We start from the raw sequence: 19560 nt of genomic DNA, 5'->3' as shown, positions 1-19560 counted from the left end.
TTTAAAAATGAAAGACTCAAAAATTCTTTCAACCTCCCAAATGAAAGACAAGTACTATCACTTGTCACATAAATCATTAAAAGAAAAAAAAAACATTCCTTACTGTAAGGAAAGGCAGTGGCAGATAACCAGTTCTAATTTACTGAAAAAGGGTAACGATCAGGATCCAGTTATATATAGAAAGATTTTCTTACCCATCCCAAGGAACAGGGCCCAACAAATACTCCAAAAGGAAGATATCTCCAATAGAGATGTGTCATGTAGTTAACTAGATCAATCTATGCCCATAACAGGGAGGCATACAGAACTCCCAGTGCACTACATCACATTATGATGTGGAATATTGAAAATCAAAAAACAAAACCATGACAAGATGCTTCCCATGTGGCAGCCAGCCCTTAGTGAGGCTTAGGGAGGGGTTGAACCTAGTGAATTTCTTTCACCTGTGCTCCCAGGGCTGGCTATATCCCTTCACCAGGTGCTCAATTATTGGTTCACACTGACTTAGCAGTTCCCATACACTGAATTTGCTACGTGATTTTACAATTTCTATTTTATTTCAGAATATTGTATTGCATTTACATTATTTTCAGTTTACATGGAAGAAGGGAAGAAAGCAGCAATGATAGCAAGAAAAACAATCAATGGCTTACTGTGAATGCAAATATGAAGCACTGAATTTGTTTGCTCAAAACCAAGAGCTAATTTTAATTGTTTTTATTACATATAAAGACACTATAGACCAGATCATATGTAAGCCCAGTGGATTCTTCAGTCTATCCTTTTAAAAGTTAGACATTTGTTTCAGGAGTGTTACTTGGATGTTACGTATGCATAACGTATCCAATAACTTTAAAATATCATTTGAATTTTTTGGAAACAAATCATTTGATTATTTTAAAAATGCTTTCAATGTTATCATCATATATTCCGCTTGAAAATAAAGCAGAATTTAACAGATGTGCATAGAAAACTATCATAGAATCACTTTTTTTATGGCTGCACTGCACGTAAGAAGAGTCTTTACCATCTAGTATCTAGGTGACCACAAAAATTTGGCAGGCAGTAGTATCATTCCAAAATTCTTAAATACACTTAATGAATCTCATTCAAACTTTCATTAAAATGCTTTGACAATTTTCTATGAGTGGTTACACAAGAACATTTCAAGCATCTAATTTGACCAGCTCAAGTCACTATTCAAAGAATGTGAAGAGACTTTTTCCAGACTATGCAGCAATATTTGTAGCAAATGCAAAGTAAAAAAAAAATCCCCAAACAACTTGAGTTACACCTGGTACTTTCCATCTAGGAACAAAAATATAAGTCTAGACAGTAATTGGAACCTATGCCAAAGAATAGCATCTGATAGACTCCCTAAGTTGTTTTATTGTTTCTCGATTAGACGCCAAATAATTTCCACAAAGCAAATTCCTCCTTGACAGCATTCTTTTCTTGTTAGAGACAATGAATGAAAATGAAATTAATGAAATTAATGAAAATGTTCTCCTTTTCCACTATAATTGGTGGTCAGTTTCCCTTATTAGAATTTGCTCAGGTTCTTTAACCCAACCTTTGACTCAAAGCAAGATTTCTACAATGTGAATGTAAGCCAGCCACATGTTAAAATCTCCACAGTGTCCATTATTTGTTGTACAGCTAACCAGCTTCTTCAAGAATTATAATTCCTCATTTTATTCTTAAAAGTTCTATCTTTTGGAAAAAGAAATAAATGCAAGATTGGTGAAAACAGACCATCAGAAAGACCGGAAGTTTATCAGCTCTTCTAACTAAGTGATTTGTCCAGCATGTGTTGTTTCCTCCCTCTGCACACCAGAAGTTTCTTCTTTCTTTAAGAAAATTACAAATTTTTTAGTATTGCTGCAACAGTGTTTGTAACAAATCCTCAGTATAAGTAATCTGAGGCAGGCAGGTATTGTTCTTTACAAATGAGAGAGACAGCTTACAGAACAGCAACCTTGCATAAGCTTGTATAGAAAAAGAATCTGAACATAAGGTAAGTTTACATCTCAGGAGTTTCTTCCAAGGTCTGCCAGTCATGTTTTGTCTTCTTGTTCCTTGCTTGAGTCTGCTCTAAACTCAACAGCTGCTTGGGCTAACCCACTTGAAAAGCTCATTGCAAATTCTGGCAGGGGGCAAGCACAGATATTACTAATGCATAATCAGTAAAAGTTGGTCAAGGACATATTTTCACATCATTCTTCCAAAGAGATAAATCTTTTCTTTACTGTTTCCACAGTTCCTGTGAGCATATAGGTTAGCACAGTCTGAGCGTTCCTAAATTGCTGAAGAAATTTTGCTGTGCTGGGACTTGTCCATGCAACTTGTTTGTGAAGGTTGCTTTCTCAACAACTGAGTTCAAAATCTACTCCAGTTTGTCTAATGTGTTAACCTGCTGACTAAAGATCCATTTCACACTTTTAATTCTGCAGTGACAGCTCTATAGGCATGTCAGTAGTTTTTAAGCTAGTTTTGAAACAAGAATACATTTTGCCATAACATAATAGTCTGTAGTACACTTACTGTTTCAGTAGTGAGCACACTCCTCAGAATTACATGAAATAGACTGTTTTGTGACACTCACTTGCCTTGTCTTCTATCTCCTCTGTATTTTTCACTTATATACCTGCTTCTGAAAAACTGAGATTTAAAAAAAATGCGCTACTAACAGAGCTAGGGAAAATGTAATTGCTATTCAAATGTATCAAGATCCAATACGTATTTCCTAATATTGGATTCATAGCCATTTTGTTATCCACTTTGTGAAGTTCCTTTCTTCTATCAGCACTACAGCTAAAAGGCTTTCTTTTTCAAAAATTTTTTTTTTCTTTTTTTTTTCCCTGATAAATATCAATGACTAACCTACATTTTTTCAGGTACCATCAGCAAAACAATTATGGAAAAGCCTGTCAAGACCATCCTAAAACCCACAAGACTGCTTGGTAAGAGAAATACCACTATCACTAATCATTTAGGCCTCAGCCAGAGCTGTCTCCTATCCACAGGAAAATGCGTATGCAAATACAAGAAAGAGACAATTTCAGAAAGACGTTTTGAAAGATCTGGTCAGCGTTTTATGATGTGTCAGAGCAATCTCACTAATAAGAGAAGTTCTTAACATAGATTTCAGCTAGATGTCTGCACTCAAATGATTGCACTCAATGACTTAATATCCATATGGAGACCAGGTAAAAAAGGCATTTCCGAGGGGTTTGTATTGGGACTGAAACTGTTGAGTATCTTTGTTGATGACAGACAGCAGGATTGAAAGCATCTTCTACAAGAGTACCAATCACACCAAGTTTTGTGGTGAGTTTAGCACACTGGAGGGGAGGAATTCCACCTAGAGAGGCCTTTGCATTCTTGCGAGGTGGGTCCATGTAAACTTCTTGAGTATCAACAATGTCAAGTACAACGTCCTATACTTGGGTCAGGGAAGTTCCAGACATAATCTCACTTTGTATTACAAAATAACATAATGCATAAAGTAATCATGTCACAAAGAAAATGTGAATACTTATCTTGCCATTACCAGCAGGCTGATCATCATTTACACCAGGTAGCTTTGACTTTGTATATTGAACGGCATTTCCAACATTAATGGGAATGATAGAACCCTTACCTTTTCAAAGGAATATCTGCTCTGTTTGCTTCCTGTTATTTTAAAAATAATCCTCTTCTTGCAGTTCACTCACCCCTATAAAGCAACTTAACTCCTGTGACTATTATGGCAATTAATATTTTAAAAGCCTTAGACAAGTTGTAATAAAGTACGGACTTAACTAAAAATTCATAGACAAACGTGTTTTCTTTAAGAAATTCTTTACTCACTATTTAACCATTCCAACCTATTACCAACTAAAAATATGGGATGGTGTTTAGAGAACCAAAAAAAAGCATTATTAGTTAGAACTGCAAAGAACAGTAGTAAATCAGATACATGCTAGACAGATAGACAAAGCCAATAAACAAAATAACTTCTGAAACCTCAAAACATAAGGTTTGCTTTTGGTAGAGAACAAACACAAACTGAAAAAAGAGAAGAAAACAGTAACTGATTCTTGCTGCTCTTTCTAAGCAAGAAAATAAGGAAGAAATCTTTCCTTCTCCTCATGCATACACCTATCACCTTTTCACTGCATGTAAACTAGGAACAAAAATAATCCTGAAAGAGATCACCAGAATTACTAAATCTAGTTCCCCAGAATGGCACAAAAGTTATAACTCTAAACAACACCTATCTCAGCACATTTGAAAACACTGAAATTACTCTTATACAAAGGGCAAAAAAAAAAAAAAATTATCTCCTAAGAGCTAATGTGGAAATTCCAGAGCTATTATTATTAAGAATGCTAATTACTGCATTTCCAGAGTTAAGAAAGCCTTTCATTTATTTATGCTATAAGTGTGAATACTATTGCATTACCTGCTCTTAAGAAGTGCTGTTTTTGACCAGTTCTTGGTTGAACCATTTAGGATTCATCACAGCTGAAGTGGACCTCTCCAGGTTCAGGAACACCTGTGGAAATTCATGCATATTCATACACAACACCTAAATACAATATTTTTATAAATCAAACCATTTTGCAGATTCAGTTAGTGCTTTGATACTGCATAGAAAATATTTAAATGTTTCCTTTTAATAGAAACTCTTCTCGAGCAAGCTAGCTTATGCAAGAATAATGTTTCTCAACTGACCCAGGTTGGAATGGTAACAAAGTTTGTAAAGGGAGAATATTTCATAATTTGTTGGCAAGGGAATCACACCTATTTTCAGCAGTGAGATCAAGGTCAGCTGCTGTTCAAATTAAAATAAGGCAGGCTTTAATAATGGAAGTTGCATCAGACAAATTTAATAAGCATACTTGTTATAAGGCCTTAAGTCTAAAAGTTTCTCACCCACCTTTCTTAAATAATTCATTAAAAAGATTAAGATTACTCAAATTTGCAAGCACACTTTGTGAAGTCAGTCTATACTAAAAAACTCAAATATTTTTCTTACAAGTGTCTGAGTATCTGAAACTAGTATATATTTGAAAACTTACAGCAGCTGATAATATTCAGCACACTTACCTAATTTATTTCCTTCAGCTTTCATTAATTCTAATAGTTTACTAATATGAGTTTATATCTAAATTCTAATTACCACATGACATCAGCAATACAGGAAATTGAAAGCAGAGCACCAATTCTCTTTGGGACTAGGTATAAAAGAGATTTTGCAATTCTACCCAGACCAGAGGTTCCTCAGCATTTATCTGACATGAAGCAAAGTGACTTCCAGAGTACTATGTTACAGTGATGTTAAAATTAGACGGTCAATTTCCATCTTCATTTCGTAAGTATTGACTATGAACATTAAAACAATTTGAAAATTCCACTGATTCCTAGAAGAACAGTATGGATATTGACACTCTTGTCAATGAGATTACTGTTTTATCAGTCTATTAAATACTGAAAGTAATCTCAAGTAGATTGGTTTTACCGCAGGCATGTATTCTGGTCATGGAAATCAAGGGTTTTTTTTATGCCTCATAGTACAACTCAACATATACAGGAAAAAATAAATAAATAAAATCACTTTTCGGTGTTCAGGATTTACTTCATGTCTTAAGATGCTGAAGTAATCTAAGATTATGTTGTTACTATAGCAAGCAGGGTAAGCATAATCTTTGTGCATCTACCCCAGCTCATCTAAAATTCACAGATTCCTGTACTGCTCCATTGTTGCCATTGCAGCCCACAGCTCAGCTTTTGTCATCAAGGCTCCAGCAGGATACTGCAGCTACATGGAACCTCATACACATACCCGTACATAAGCCAAGAATTTTCAAGTTAGGTTCGGCTATATCATATATTTAAATGCAGTGCTATCATTCCTAACTTGTTTAGGATTGTTCATAACTGAGCTCCTATCTGAAAGTATTTGCAATGACACGGCATAGCAACTACGTAATTTTGAATACCAAAAAGTTATTTCGCAGTGTTTACATACAAAACACATCCAGAACATGCATTTCATTTTCAAATTAATATGGTTCCAATTGTGCTGTTTTTCTTCTCAGTAGTCTTTAGCATAATTTATTGTTTACATATTTGTAATTCCTTCAGACAAAAAGTTGCATTGATTTAAACACAGAATCACAGAATTGTAGGGGTTGGAAGGGACCTCTAGAGATCATCGAGACCAACCCCCCTGCCAAAGCAGGTTCCCTACACCAGGTCGCACAGGTAGGCGTCCAGGCGAGACTTGAACACAAGTGAAAAGAGTTAATCCAGCTCAGTTCTACTACAGTTATGGGCAAATAGTTGAGTATAGCAGTAGTAGACTAAAGGAATACAACTAATTATTATTTATTTTTACTTCAAAGTGTCCAAGAGGCAACCCTTTTGGTGTGACTATGTTTGTTTGCCTAGAAATCTTAAGAAACTTCAAGAAACAGATCAGTAACAAATGCTACATCACGAGAAGTTTAAAATCGTATGTCCATGCTAGAAAAATTGTATTTACTTTTTTTAGTGAGGAAATTCCAATAAAATCTTGTTGAATAAGGAGAAAAGAAACCAAAAAACACATCTGCCTTTAGTTTAGTAATAAATCAGAAATTGTTAAGCACAATTTAACATTTTTGCTTATGGTACAACAAAATACATAATGCTGCCATTCAATTCCCAAAAGATCATTTTGGGACATATTCCATAAATAGAGGAAAATCCTGATATAGCAGTCAAAGAGTATCACCCTGGCGTAATAACTGCTGTCTCTTCTGCACTTGCCTCCAGAATTACTTGTCTTGCAGAGTCAGCTAGTGTAATGCTATAATGGGATGGGAAGTACCACAATAATAGGGGGGTGGAAAAGTCTTTGGCTACAGCAAATGAGAACAAGCTGAAATGCAACAGCCATGGATGCAGAAATGAAGAAAAAGAGCTGCTTACCTTTGAAAGGCCTCAGGTAGACAGGGATCTCCAGCAAGAGATGCCCTTGCCTCCGCAGCCAACCCTTAAATGAGGTCTGGGAAGGGGTGGATCCTGGCTACACCCCTTCAGTCACTCAGATCCATTGCATGCATCTGAGCTCCCCTGGGTTAGCCTTGCCTTCCTACCAGGTACTCAGTCACTATTTCAGGCCACGACTTAGCATTTCTGCTACAGCTTGCTAGCAGTAGAACTTAGACATAGTTGCTCCTTAACTGCCATATATTTCAAATGTTTACTATCACATCTCAGAATGTACCTCTGACTCCCAAATGTCTTCCTAGACTTATTAGAAAATCTGAAATTCTCTGAAAGATTCACACATTCTTGAAGAATAAATTTGTATGTGGTAGAACTACCCAAGGAAATTTAAAATATACTCCAATGTTCTTCTTTGTAGAACTATCACTGAATTTCAATCTGAAATACAGTCATCTGCTGAAAAGAAATTGCACTTTGGTTTTCCCTGTCTTGTGAAAGAGCACTTAACAAAAACGCACTGCCAGGCACAAGGCAAATGGAAAGCCTAGTTGTGTCATAGAGAGAAAAACTGTTAAGGAGAAAAAAATAATTTTTTAAAAATTCCTTTTAGTTCAAGAGTTTCTTCCTCAATTACAGAAAAATAATAAAAGATGGCAAAATCCAAGATGCCAAAGAGACATTAAGGTTTTTTTTCTGTATCCTTTGGTGATTTTAACTGTGTTAGAGGTTAAAGAAGTGATGCAAAAGCATCTCAGAACAGCAATAGATCTCAGAACCTCAGGTCATTTTTTACCTTGAAAAGACAAAAAGCTTTTTTGATACACTTAAGAGCTCAAAAAGTAACTCTTGTCTATTTTTCCTTTTAAACTTCAAAAGAAAATGCTATAAGTTTCATTCAATGAGTTTCATTGATAAGATGTGAAATATCCTACTTGCTTTATCTCTTTCATTTACTGTTTTCCCCAGGGTAGGCTATCTTATCACATCTACTATTAATAATCATTCGTTCTAATCATATATTCTACCAAATATATTAATTTGTTCATTCCTATGGCTTTACAGCATTTCTAATCATCTCTCATCCTTTGTTTTGGATTAAGAGGTTCCTGACATTTTTATTACATTATCATTCATATCTCTGGATTAGATGAATTCTGCTTAAATTATCTCCTACGAATTCCAGTTTGTGTCAAGTAACAGCATTTTGCATCATGATTTGTATTTATGATGACTATTGACAATATAATGTTGGGCATTCAGGTAATAACGTTATTTAATCAATGGATATACAGATGGTATATATATCCAGGAGCTTGGCTAATATAATTCACATTGGAGGAAATGAGAGAAAGTCACTCACCCTGTCCTGGGCTCACGAGATGAATTCCTGATGGAGCAGATCTCCAGAGAGAGATCCTTCCCCACTGGCAGTCAGCTCTTAAATGGGTCTAGGAGAGGTGGAGCCAGGCTCCACCCCTTCCTGCAGCACAGGTGAATTGCCTTCACCTGTGCTCCCGTGGCTGACTCATTGCTCACCTCAGGTGATCAATCAAAGGTTCAGGCCGTGATTCACCAGCCCCATACAAACGTTAACAAATTTTGTTATTGTTACCAATAACCACAGCAATGTTTATTGAAGCAGGCATAAAAACTAATGCAAGATACCACTGATATTAAGATCATTTGTTGATGTTTTAGACTTCCTACTGGATATATGATTTTTACTTGCTAAAGAAAGTTTTAATACAAAGATATGTTACATAATGTTGAATTTCCTAATTCCTGTTAAGAATAGGAATAAAATATAAATACAATCACTTTTGCAAGGTTAGGTTTTGTTTTGAAGTCTTCTACTTTTAACTACACTTTTTGTTTCTGTTCCCTCCCCCCCAGATTTTTATTTTTATTTTTTTAAGTTTCTGTGAATAACCTTTTTATTTCTGCCGTATTGCAACACCAAATCTCCCTCACTTGACAAATGCTCTCCTCTTGGGGAAAAGAACGAACTAGAACAAGTACATGATTTTTTTTTCTATGTGACATCAACATTTTTTGTGGATACATTCTTATGATTTATTTTATATACAGATAAGACACGAGTTTGATTCAGAGATTTTTTTTGGAGAATATAATATAGTGAAGCCAGTAAGTTTCACTATGACATGTATAGTGGTTGTGATACAGCTATATACCACAGCAACACAGAACAGTAATAGTCTGGGGTAGTTTGCCTTTTATATCAGTGTAATTTTGTTTTGGAGAGGATGAAATGCAAGCATTGGAGAAGCTGAATAAAGATGAGCATCTTCCCAGTACTTAGTTTGTTGAGGGTGCTGACATTCTCCATCCTTCTAAATCATGCTTACTACTTGCAGGATAGCTGTATATATTTATATGCACTATAACATGAGAACCAATAAAATATATTTTTAACATTTCAGTTTTTAGATTTTTGAAACAGAACCATCAGTAAAACTGTAAAGGAGACAGTGTTCTAATATATTTTAAGGCATAAGATATTTGCCCTGTTTGACAAGTGCCAAATTCTGGGTAATTACAGGGATAGCATTTAGTACTCTTCCATCTATACACTATCTAGCTATGCCATTACATATAGCAGCACCTTGACACACTATATTTGGGGCTCTGTTTCATGGTTCAGCAAGACTAAGACTGCTGCAATTGGACAATCCAAAGGAAACCATAGTACAAGTTTCCCCTCATTATCAAGGTCACATTCCCACAGGATCCAGATAGGACCATGTTAGTGGCATGGGACCAATCTATGTGCTCAGACAAGGTGAGGTAATGAATGAGGACCACTGTCTATGGTGTTCTGTCACAAGAAGACAGACATCCAAAGATAGGAGTGTACACAAAACTATTTAAGTGTAAGTCCATAGTTGAGCTAGGAAAATGAGCCTGCAAGCAGGATCAGCTCTGACATAGCTCAGATGAAGACATGTATGCCCAGGAGCTTAAATGGGGCTCCTCTAGAATGTGTAGATTGATGCCCTGGCAAAGATATTCAGAATACTTAAGATGTAGTAGCATTCTCAAGACCCTGACATCAAGACAGCACACAGGGCAATACCATTGCCTGAAGCTTAAAGCAGTTTAACCTATGTTTGTATACATTATTTAACAGCAGTAACTCTGAGGTGGATTTTAGGTGACAAAAAGTATATTCATTCCCAGGTTATGAGGATGGCAAAAAGTGAATAAAGTGGTAAAGAGTTCTCCTTCAATAAAATATTTATTTTTAAGGAAACAGATCTAAGATTGAGTTTATAACAGATTCCTAGGAATTTGCTCTAATACAATTCCTCCAGTGCAGTAGTTAACCCAGCAATATAGATTTAGTGTGTTGCATCTCACTAAACACCTCACATTTAATGTTGGTGGGAATTAATCTAGTCTAGTATAGGACTCTCTTCCAATTTAGCCTAGAACTGCAATAGTTAGTATATGAGCAAGATAAATAGACAGCATGCATGTTTGACCATCTAGTCAATTCATATGTATGACTGATTTGCAGATTTGTAAAAAGAAAATTAATTATTACTGAAAGCATCACTAAGATGATTTTTTTCTTAGTAAACATTTCTTGTCACATAGAGGAAAATAAAGGAGATTTAGAACTGATAGAACCATTGAAATTAGAAAATATTTAAGATCATCTATGCCAACCATCCACCTATCATCAATATTGCCCAAGAAAAACATGTTCCTCAGTACAACATCTACATGTCTTGACTACTTCCAGTGACAGTTACTCCAACCCTGCCCTGGGCAGTCTGTTCCAGCACCTGATCACACTCTTTTGGAGAAGCAACTTCTCCTAATATCCAACCTGAACTACTCCTGGTGCAACTTCAGGCCATTCCCTCTCATTCTACCACTAGTTAGATAGGAGAAGAATGGGAACTCTGGGGAAAAAAAAAAAAAAAAAGTAATAAAAAAATAGGCTAATCAATCAATCACAACAAGGCACTTTTTAGAAGGCTTCTTAATTTTAGAGAGAATTGAAGTTGCTGTCTGAGTAGGAGCTGACAGTGAAAGAAGTTACTGCGTCAACTCATCCTGCTTTGGGCTCAGAAGGGAACCAGATGTTCATATCTTTCTGTAAAGAAAGGGATGTTTTCCATGTTCAGTTTTACATACTTTCCTAGCTAAAGATCAGTGACAATCCTTGTGTAGATGAGATTACCATACTAAATAGTATTTGTAATAATTACTGATATTTCAACTCCAGAGTGAAACGTCAACTACTTTGTAACCCTCTTTACCTTCCTTCACATGTACTAAGGATGCAAGCAGGAACCCAAAGAAGTAAATGTTTTGATTGCCTTCAAATGTCAAGCTATATACATTTATATAGTCAACGAATAGAAGGATGTTATAATTATGAAATAAACCAGAGAGTTCGGCAAAGCAGATTATAATAACAAAAAGAGAATAGATAGAAAGCTTATCCATGTCCTAGGCTCACTACAAGACTCCAGTAGAATGGATCTCCAGAAGAGATCCTTCCCTACTGGCAGTCAGCTCTGAAATGGGTCTAGGAGAGGTGGAGCCAGGGTCCACCCCTTCTACCAGCACAGGTGAATGGCCTTCACCTGTGCTCCCGTGGCTGACTCATTGCTCACCTCAGGTGATCAATCAGAGGTTCAGGCTGTGATTCAGCAGTTCCCATACAACATTCAAGTGAAAGATTCTGCTCAGCTCCTATTCAATTGAAAACAGTGTTCTGCTCTGCTAGTTCTCAGGTTCCAGATACTTGTTTTCCTGGTTTAGCACTGACAATACTTTGGGCTAATTAAGAGAATATATTTTCATATTAAACATTTGGAATAAACACCAGAATCTCCTGAGCGTTGTACCAGAGATGAAATGCAAGGTGGAACATTCAGTTTCAAGTGTGAACATGTACTTATCACTCATCTGCCTCACAAACTCCAGCCTAATTAGGCACACATGCAGTAAAAGAAAAAGGTGAAGTTCCTTAGTACTTCTGAGATTTTTAGTAGGCAATCTTCACTCAGAAAAGATACCCCAAATAAATACAGAATAAAAACTGTCTGACTATTCTGCAAACTGTGCAGATGTGCCAGTTTGTTCAGCATGATGCACCCTAAGCCATTCAGCTTAACAGCAGGGGACTCATCAATTTTCACTTCCTTCCCAAAGTGCCCAGCTCAGCAGGACTGTTAAGTATATTTTAACTGTAATCTCAACATTAACTACCCGCTCACTTGCCATCACCTCAGGTTTACATGTGAGACACATGGGAACAAAATGTAACGTACTTCGCAAGTAGAAATGATTCTGTCAGCTTACATTGCAACACATTTCCCTGTGTTTCTGTACATGGGCCAAACTCTAAGCTGCCAGAAAATTAATTTTGAGAGATTAATAAGGTTTCAAATATTCAATAAACTTTTTAATCATATGGGAACACAAGGCTGTTAAATTAGAGTTATCCATTATCTGGCCAGCACTCCAATGTAAATGCCTAAATCCCTGCATTTTCTACAAGTTGTTTAAATATTCTGGGCTTAAACTTTGAACTCATTGAAGCCTACCTCATCAGAAATTTCTGTCCAGACACCAGGAATTAATAGGTAATAACATAAATGAGATCTAATGTAAGTCATACAATACTCTTGGAGAATAAAAAATTAATCTTTTCTGGCAAACAAAACACTCTCAGATCCACCTATATAGCTGCCCAGCTATCTGAGAGAGATTGAAGAGAAACAGAAAGTGACGTGCCTCCAATTTTTATTCCCTTCTGACCCAGCTTTCATCTCCTCAGGCTTCAAAAGTCACAGACCTGTCTCTCTATCTGAAAGGCTTGTGATTTTCTGCTGCTGTAGTCATTAGTGGAGAAGCATAATTCTGTCCTCCTCCATCCACATTCCTGACTGATTTCTCTGTGGTAACACCTGCTGTAGGAGCTGCAGAAGAACTAAGAGTAGTCACTCCCTACCAATAACAGAAAAACTCAAAGTTTGCAGTTGCTAGGCTAAGCACATAGAGTTTCAAGTTTTCAGCTTAGACAAATTTGAGTAGATTTCTCACATGTCAAAAGACATTTCTTCACAGAACCATTTCTCTGTCAAGTTTTAAATTCTCGGTATTAAAGAAAGATTCTAGAATTATGCTGTATAAAGCAATACGAAATAATGTAGTAACAAAACATAAGAAGCAGAGCTTCAGAATTTATCTTTATTGTACAACAAACATTTGCAGCCTGGCTTGGCTTTCATACACAGATGAGCAAAGCAGAGTTTAACATATCTAAAGTAGTCAAAACTTAGGGCAGGTACATAGCATGGAAGACATCAATCCAGATGTTTAGCATTTAACAACAATACAAGTGACAAAAAACAGTCTTGTTACAGGAAATTAATGCTACTAGAGCATTGCAGAGCTCACACTTCCAGTAACACTGAGGTAGCTTTTATTCCTTGTCATCAGTCCTAATTTACTTTATATGTTTGGAAAACATTTCTGTGTGAATTTCTGTCATGTTGGCTGCTACTTATCAGTTTAACAAAGAATGTAATTCTGACAGTATGCTGGAGGCTAGATGAAAGTTATCAACATAGTGCTTTCTACCCTTCCACATGGAAGTTCTTTATGATAGCATAGTTGGAAACTGCTACTCCATTGCTACTGCTGCTTCTTTTTCCCATTGCGCACTTTGGAAGAAAGGAAAACAACAATAAGCTGAAAGTAGTGAAATATTTAGTCTCCACTTCTGATGGAATCCATCTGACACGATAAAAAACTTGATGTCTGTCCGCCAGAGATCTAGGTTTTAAATTCTTAGAACATAAGCCAATAGTCATCAGTGATCAGTTAAGCAAAGGTATAGCAACCTTCGGATTAAAATTAAGAATCTTGACTGTATCAGGGCTGCTCCGAGTGTAACACCTCCTGTTTCACGTTGTTGGCCCATGACATCAGAGGCAGATGTTTATGGCACAGCAGTAGAGATTGAACTTTCCCACCAGTGTTCTGTTACATGTTGTTGCTATGTGACAGATGGCAGCAGAGGGGCGCTTTGGGACCTGCACACCAGAGCTGGTAGTTTCTGTCCAACAGAGCTTCGTGTTATTATTTATATGCTCTTATGGATGCTCTATCCAGGGATTAAATATCAGTGTTAAAGCATTACAGCAAAGAGGCAGAGTTCAGCAAACATGAGATACAATGTGGAATATAATAAGGACTACTAGGACAATACAGTATTTTTATAGAAGTCAAAGCCAAGAGCACAGATAAATCTATATTAAAGCAAGAAGTTACCTCTCATCTATCATCGGAATTGTCTTCTTAACTAGCATTTTTTTTAAAAAAATGCTAGAGTTTAGAGCTGGTTAAAAAAGAAAAAAACTTTCTGGAGAACATTTTGATAGCCATACTTGTATTTAAACTTTCTTTTTTTCTTGGCTTTTTTTAGTATGATGTGCATTTGATTGACAGTTCTGAAGTCTTTCAGATAAAAAACTGAATTTATATTCTTATGGATTGTAAGAATCAGGTCACTATCTAAAACACATTCTAGACAATTTTAACATTAATATTAAACACTAGTGTAAATAAGCAGAATTTTAGGTGAGATGTTCATGATCAGAAATAAAACGTAAAAAAAAAAAAATGCATGGAGATGATATGTTTTTAAATAACAATCCTTTTTTCCCTTTCTTATTTGACTTACTCAGTGGGACCCTTCCATGTTCTGTTTTGAATCATGTGTACCTTCACTGAATTACATTTCCATTATGCCAGTTTAATATCAAAGAGATTTGATCTCCAAAGCAACTGGTATACAACATAGTTGGTAGTTGGTGCATACATTTCCTTCCTTGATTCATGAATATCACTTATTACATTAGCCTTTGCCTAGAGGATTTCAGCTGTGCATTGATGTCTAATGCCTTCCCAAAAGACTCTGTCATGAAGAATAAATACTTTGATTGACTTGGGGGAGAAAATGCACAGATAATAAGCAAGTCAGCAACATAAAATTTTATTTTCAGAGAAATGGCCTAAAATCTATGGCTTGCTCTCCCTAGAGATCAAAAAGGATCATAAGATTTAGTGAACTGGAAATAGAGTTTGGTTTTTTTTTTTTTCCCCTTCAAGCGATGTTGGAACTTCTGGGGTCTCGGGGCAAATACTGTAAGCAGAGACAATGGTCTTTACATTTATTCCTCAACAGGAAATCTGATAACACATTTTCTGAGAGCTGAAACACTTTAGGGGAAGATTCTTATCCAAAATCTTCTTTCAGGGTTTCTGAAAGTTGAGATATTTGAAACACTGATAAGGACTGATGAAGTCAGTGTAATATGAGGGTCTGGGTTACCAGAAGATTAGATATTTTAGACAAATCAAAGTGAATTAAAATTTACAGAGAAGACTTCTCTTTCATTTAACCTCAGTGATGCAGTAAGAATAAGTGCTCTAAAGAAATTTATCCTTGTGAACTTATGCGTAAGTGAACAAGCCTTGCCTATACTTAATGTCCTTTAAAACGTACCAACTGGCAAACACTTTGATAGTCCTTTATTATCTACATAAAGAAAATATCTCAGTACAAATAACTAAAAAAAACGGCCTTTTCTTCAGCATTTGTGAATTAACCCTGGTTCCTTTTGTGGAACACCAGGATACAGTTGTTCCTGTTAGTACAGTGACAAATAACTGTATTTGTTGGTTATGGATGTCAATGAGAATGAACTTGTAGAGGTCATCAGCAGTGTTTGCTCTTGTTTTTGTCTTTTAACACATATTGCAAAGGTGAATTAGTTCTGCTTTTTTTCCTTTTCACCATAGCTAAGTGTGTTTCCGTTAATTGTCTTTACTGTATTAGGAAAGATAACCAAGTGTGTATTTCCCATGTTCTTTGGATAGCACCAAATTATTCTTGCAGCAGAGCAGGTGCAGCTTACACCAATGATAGTCCTGAAGCTGGATCATCATATTCATTCAACTGATGAACACTTGATTATATGCTGAATATATTTGTTTGCAAATTGTTCTCATGCAGATTATCTTCAGATAAAAATTGCACTTACCTCTAAACCACAAGGACCAGATTCTATCATCTTTACTAAATCATCTTGCATCTTTATTATAACAATGAATAATTGAAATCAGCAGCAGCACAGGGTTTGGGGAATCTGTTCTTAAATAAAATTTGGAACAAAATGTTTTCCTTAAAAGTTTTATGGAAAAAACTCAATGCCTTTATTGTCCCCAAAACAGCACTTAAAAATCTGATTCAGAAATACTATATATTTCTCCCCCTCTAAATACCTTTACCTTTCCCATGAAAGAGAAAAACACAATTCAATTTGGAAACGCTCAAGTCCACAAACGCACACGAGGTTGCTTTGTATTCCCAAATGTTGCCTTACAGAATTCAGGCACTTAATCATAATCATTTGCATTTGAAAACTAAAGTACCTGAAGAATGAGTGAAGCAGAAACTCTAACATAGGCAGATATGTTGAATACTCCTGTTCTTCAAGTTGATTTTAATGGCTATTAAATGAAAGCTAGACAGAAATTCCCCCCAGAAGGCTTGAGGTACTTGGTTCTAATTCTTATCCCACTTGTTTCACAACCTTTGGCAGAAACTGAAACTGGAGAATGCCTTATGTATTCTTTATTCTCTTTTCGAACATCTTCATTAATTAAAATACAACAGGAATCAAAGGGAAAAGATGTAGGCTTCAAAAATTGACATTTGTGTGTGGAAATCATTCAACTGAACATCCAAGAGCACAGCTCATGTGCTTTAGTGGAAAAAAAGCTTTTAAACAAGCTCAAGTTCTTTCTCCTCATCTAACTACAAGCTGTGGTGGCTAACTGAGGACTTTATCAGATATACAGCTTTAGGCTGATGCCCTGTTCATTCTTTGCTGACTAGCAGTATCACAGCTGCACCCTATCTGATGGATAACTAATAGTGCTTTAGCAAGGATACTTACGGTAGTATGTTTTGAAATGTAGCTACAGCTGCCAGTGCACTCTGGTATTACAGAGTAGTACCTACTCGAAACACCTGCCTTTCTCTCCTCTTTTGTAACATCACATACTGTGTAACACATAGGAAAGTGCATCAGTAACAGCAAAACAGCAAGATCCCAGGCCACAGTGAGTGGCTGCAACAGCAGTAGGCACAGAGATAAGGGAAAGAAACTCCTTACCTTAAGAGGGCCTCAGACATACACAGAGTTCCAGAGAAACACCCTTACTTCCACTGCCAACTTTAAATGAGGTCTGGGAGGGATGGATCCTGGCTCCACTCCTTCTGGTCACTCGGACACACTGCATGCACCTGAGTTCCCCTGGGTTGGCCCTGCCTTGCCACCATGTGCTCAATCACTGGTTCAGGCTGTGACTTAGCATTTCCTCTACAACTGTACTCTTACCTTGAACATTCATACACTTATGACAGTATTTAATCTGATGTTAGTTAATCAACCGTCAAAATTAAGGCAAAAGTAAGCCAACATTAAATGTAGATGATTTCAGCAACGGTGGGTCATTGGAGATTCCACTTTCATGGTAAACTTGAAATTAGTAAGTACATCTCCCCTAATTACTACTTGCTTCCTTGTTTTTTGAAAGTTCTTCACAAATAGGCAAGTGGTCAGTGCTGCTATTTTTCAGGGGCATATTCTTTGTTCTTGCCCAGCCCCAGGACAAAACTCCCTCCCTGTCCTTGTGGGCATAAAGATTTCCATGATCATCTTCAACACCTTGGATGACATAGCAGTTACTTTGAAATGATTCATTGTTAGTAATTTGACTGTGAGCAGTTTCTCATTGCAATCGTTAGATAAAATCTGACAAATGGATCTTCTTACACATCTTGTTTCTGGTGGGCTCAGAATATTTTAGAAATAGAAATGTCATGACATATACAAACATTCTTTTTAACATCACCATTTGATAGAGAATAATGGTGAATCTGCTTTGTAGGGCTTTTGAAGCTTGACCAGTCTGTTAACTTGAGAGAAGTTATAGCTTGTCCCGCTACAGACTTGCCTTGGCCACAGATCAAAGCTAAGGGAAAAGTCATAAAACCTATTATGCGAGTAATCTTGGAGTGATGTTTTTCCTCCTATAATTCTCCATAGGTTTCCCTATCTGGCCAGTCTTTGTAAGGATAAGTATTCCCTTCATATTCTTTCAGCAGCCTATGTATATCAATATAGTTTTAAAAAAGCTATCTGATTATATTCTATTAAAAATAATTATGAAAAGTCTTATAACTTGAAACAGGAAAACATTCATTTGACAAATCAGAGGTTTTTGCTTAAATGGATGCTATACATATTAAGCTGGAAACAATCCAGACAGTAGATTGACTGTTCACAATAAATGTAGTCTAGGAGAATATTTTAGATTAAACTTTTCAGAGAATAAAAAGCAAAAGAAGTAGAAGCTTTTGAGATTTATCTCATTTTCAAAATAATAGATTTTTTCAAGGTTATATTTCACTACATTTGGAAAAGGTGGTGCTAGTGCAATGCTTTGTCCACATAGCAGACAATCCTCAAGGGTCAGTCTGTCAGCCTTCACTCTAACCACTCTCATCTGTCATTTTCACACCAGTGATGATAGTTCTTCAGCGGGAGCCTTCAGTGAACAACTCAGTGAGAGCAGATAAAGTGAAATCAAGGAAGGAGGTATGCCTATTAAGAAAATAATCATTAAAAATTATTAAAGATATTCTTTGTGTGAAAATATAAAATTGGTACTTTTTGCTAGAATTAAACTCACTGAAACAAAAGAAAGGTCTTAATTATTCCATGACACTAAAATTATATGTCTGTCTACAAGGAATTAAATAGAAGTCAAAATCTTCCCTTCTCTATCCCTTCCCAGTGTTAAATGGCTGTATGATGAATTATCTTGGCTAGCTGAAAAATATTTTTCCTTTATATATTATTATAGATATCATAATAAAATCAAACTAATATGAGTGCCGCAACAAACAGAGATTAAAAATTTTGGTAAATGGCACAGTGGGTTTAAAGACAGTAAAAAAAAAAACTGATCCAGAACATTCCTTTTCAAATAGTCTAATGACTGCTTTTTTTTCTGTGTTTGAAGGAAGAAACAATTTGCTGTACTATTTCTTAATAAAGAAAGAAAAATCAATGCAGGTTGTGTAATTAATTTATGTACTATGATGCAGCACAGGACATTTGTCATGCAGTAAATTTTACCTTAATGCTGCCTGGGCATTTAAGATATTGATCACTTGCAATTGAATTGCACTGAGTTTTCCATAACAATGGAATCTATATCAAGCACAGTATTCCTTGTTCTCTGTCAGAGGATACATATATTCAAGATAAAGATCTTGGAAAAATGTTTATTAGGACTTCAAAGAAGAGAGACTGCGAATCATAGTAAATAGTCCTGGTTAGTCTTCAAAAACATAAATATGGCAACCATATTTTAAATCAGACACCAGAAAGCAGGTATGTGCTCCCTGCAGCCAGGTTTCCAGAAGAGAATTTTGTCATTGATACAATAAAAAAA

At 36.0% G+C, this 19560-nt stretch overlaps 1 long non-coding RNA gene across 1 annotated transcript; it reads right to left on the bottom strand.

Moving 5' to 3' along the window:
• Positions 1-580: 580 nt before the first annotated feature.
• On the bottom strand, positions 581-8383 carry LOC104910635. Its single transcript, XR_793276.2, has 3 exons — positions 8342-8383; positions 4448-4540; positions 581-2146 (listed from the first exon to the last, which is right to left on the bottom strand). It is a non-coding gene; the product is annotated as an uncharacterized LOC104910635 (long non-coding RNA).
• Between the last annotated feature and the right edge of the window lie 11177 nt (positions 8384-19560).

The sequence above is a fragment of the Meleagris gallopavo genome, chromosome 4 (assembly GCF_000146605.3).
Source record: "Meleagris gallopavo isolate NT-WF06-2002-E0010 breed Aviagen turkey brand Nicholas breeding stock chromosome 4, Turkey_5.1, whole genome shotgun sequence".
NCBI lineage: Eukaryota > Metazoa > Chordata > Aves > Galliformes > Phasianidae > Meleagris > Meleagris gallopavo.
The sequence above is the reverse complement of the archived record's forward strand: the minus strand, read 5'-3'. Positions and strand labels throughout refer to the sequence as shown.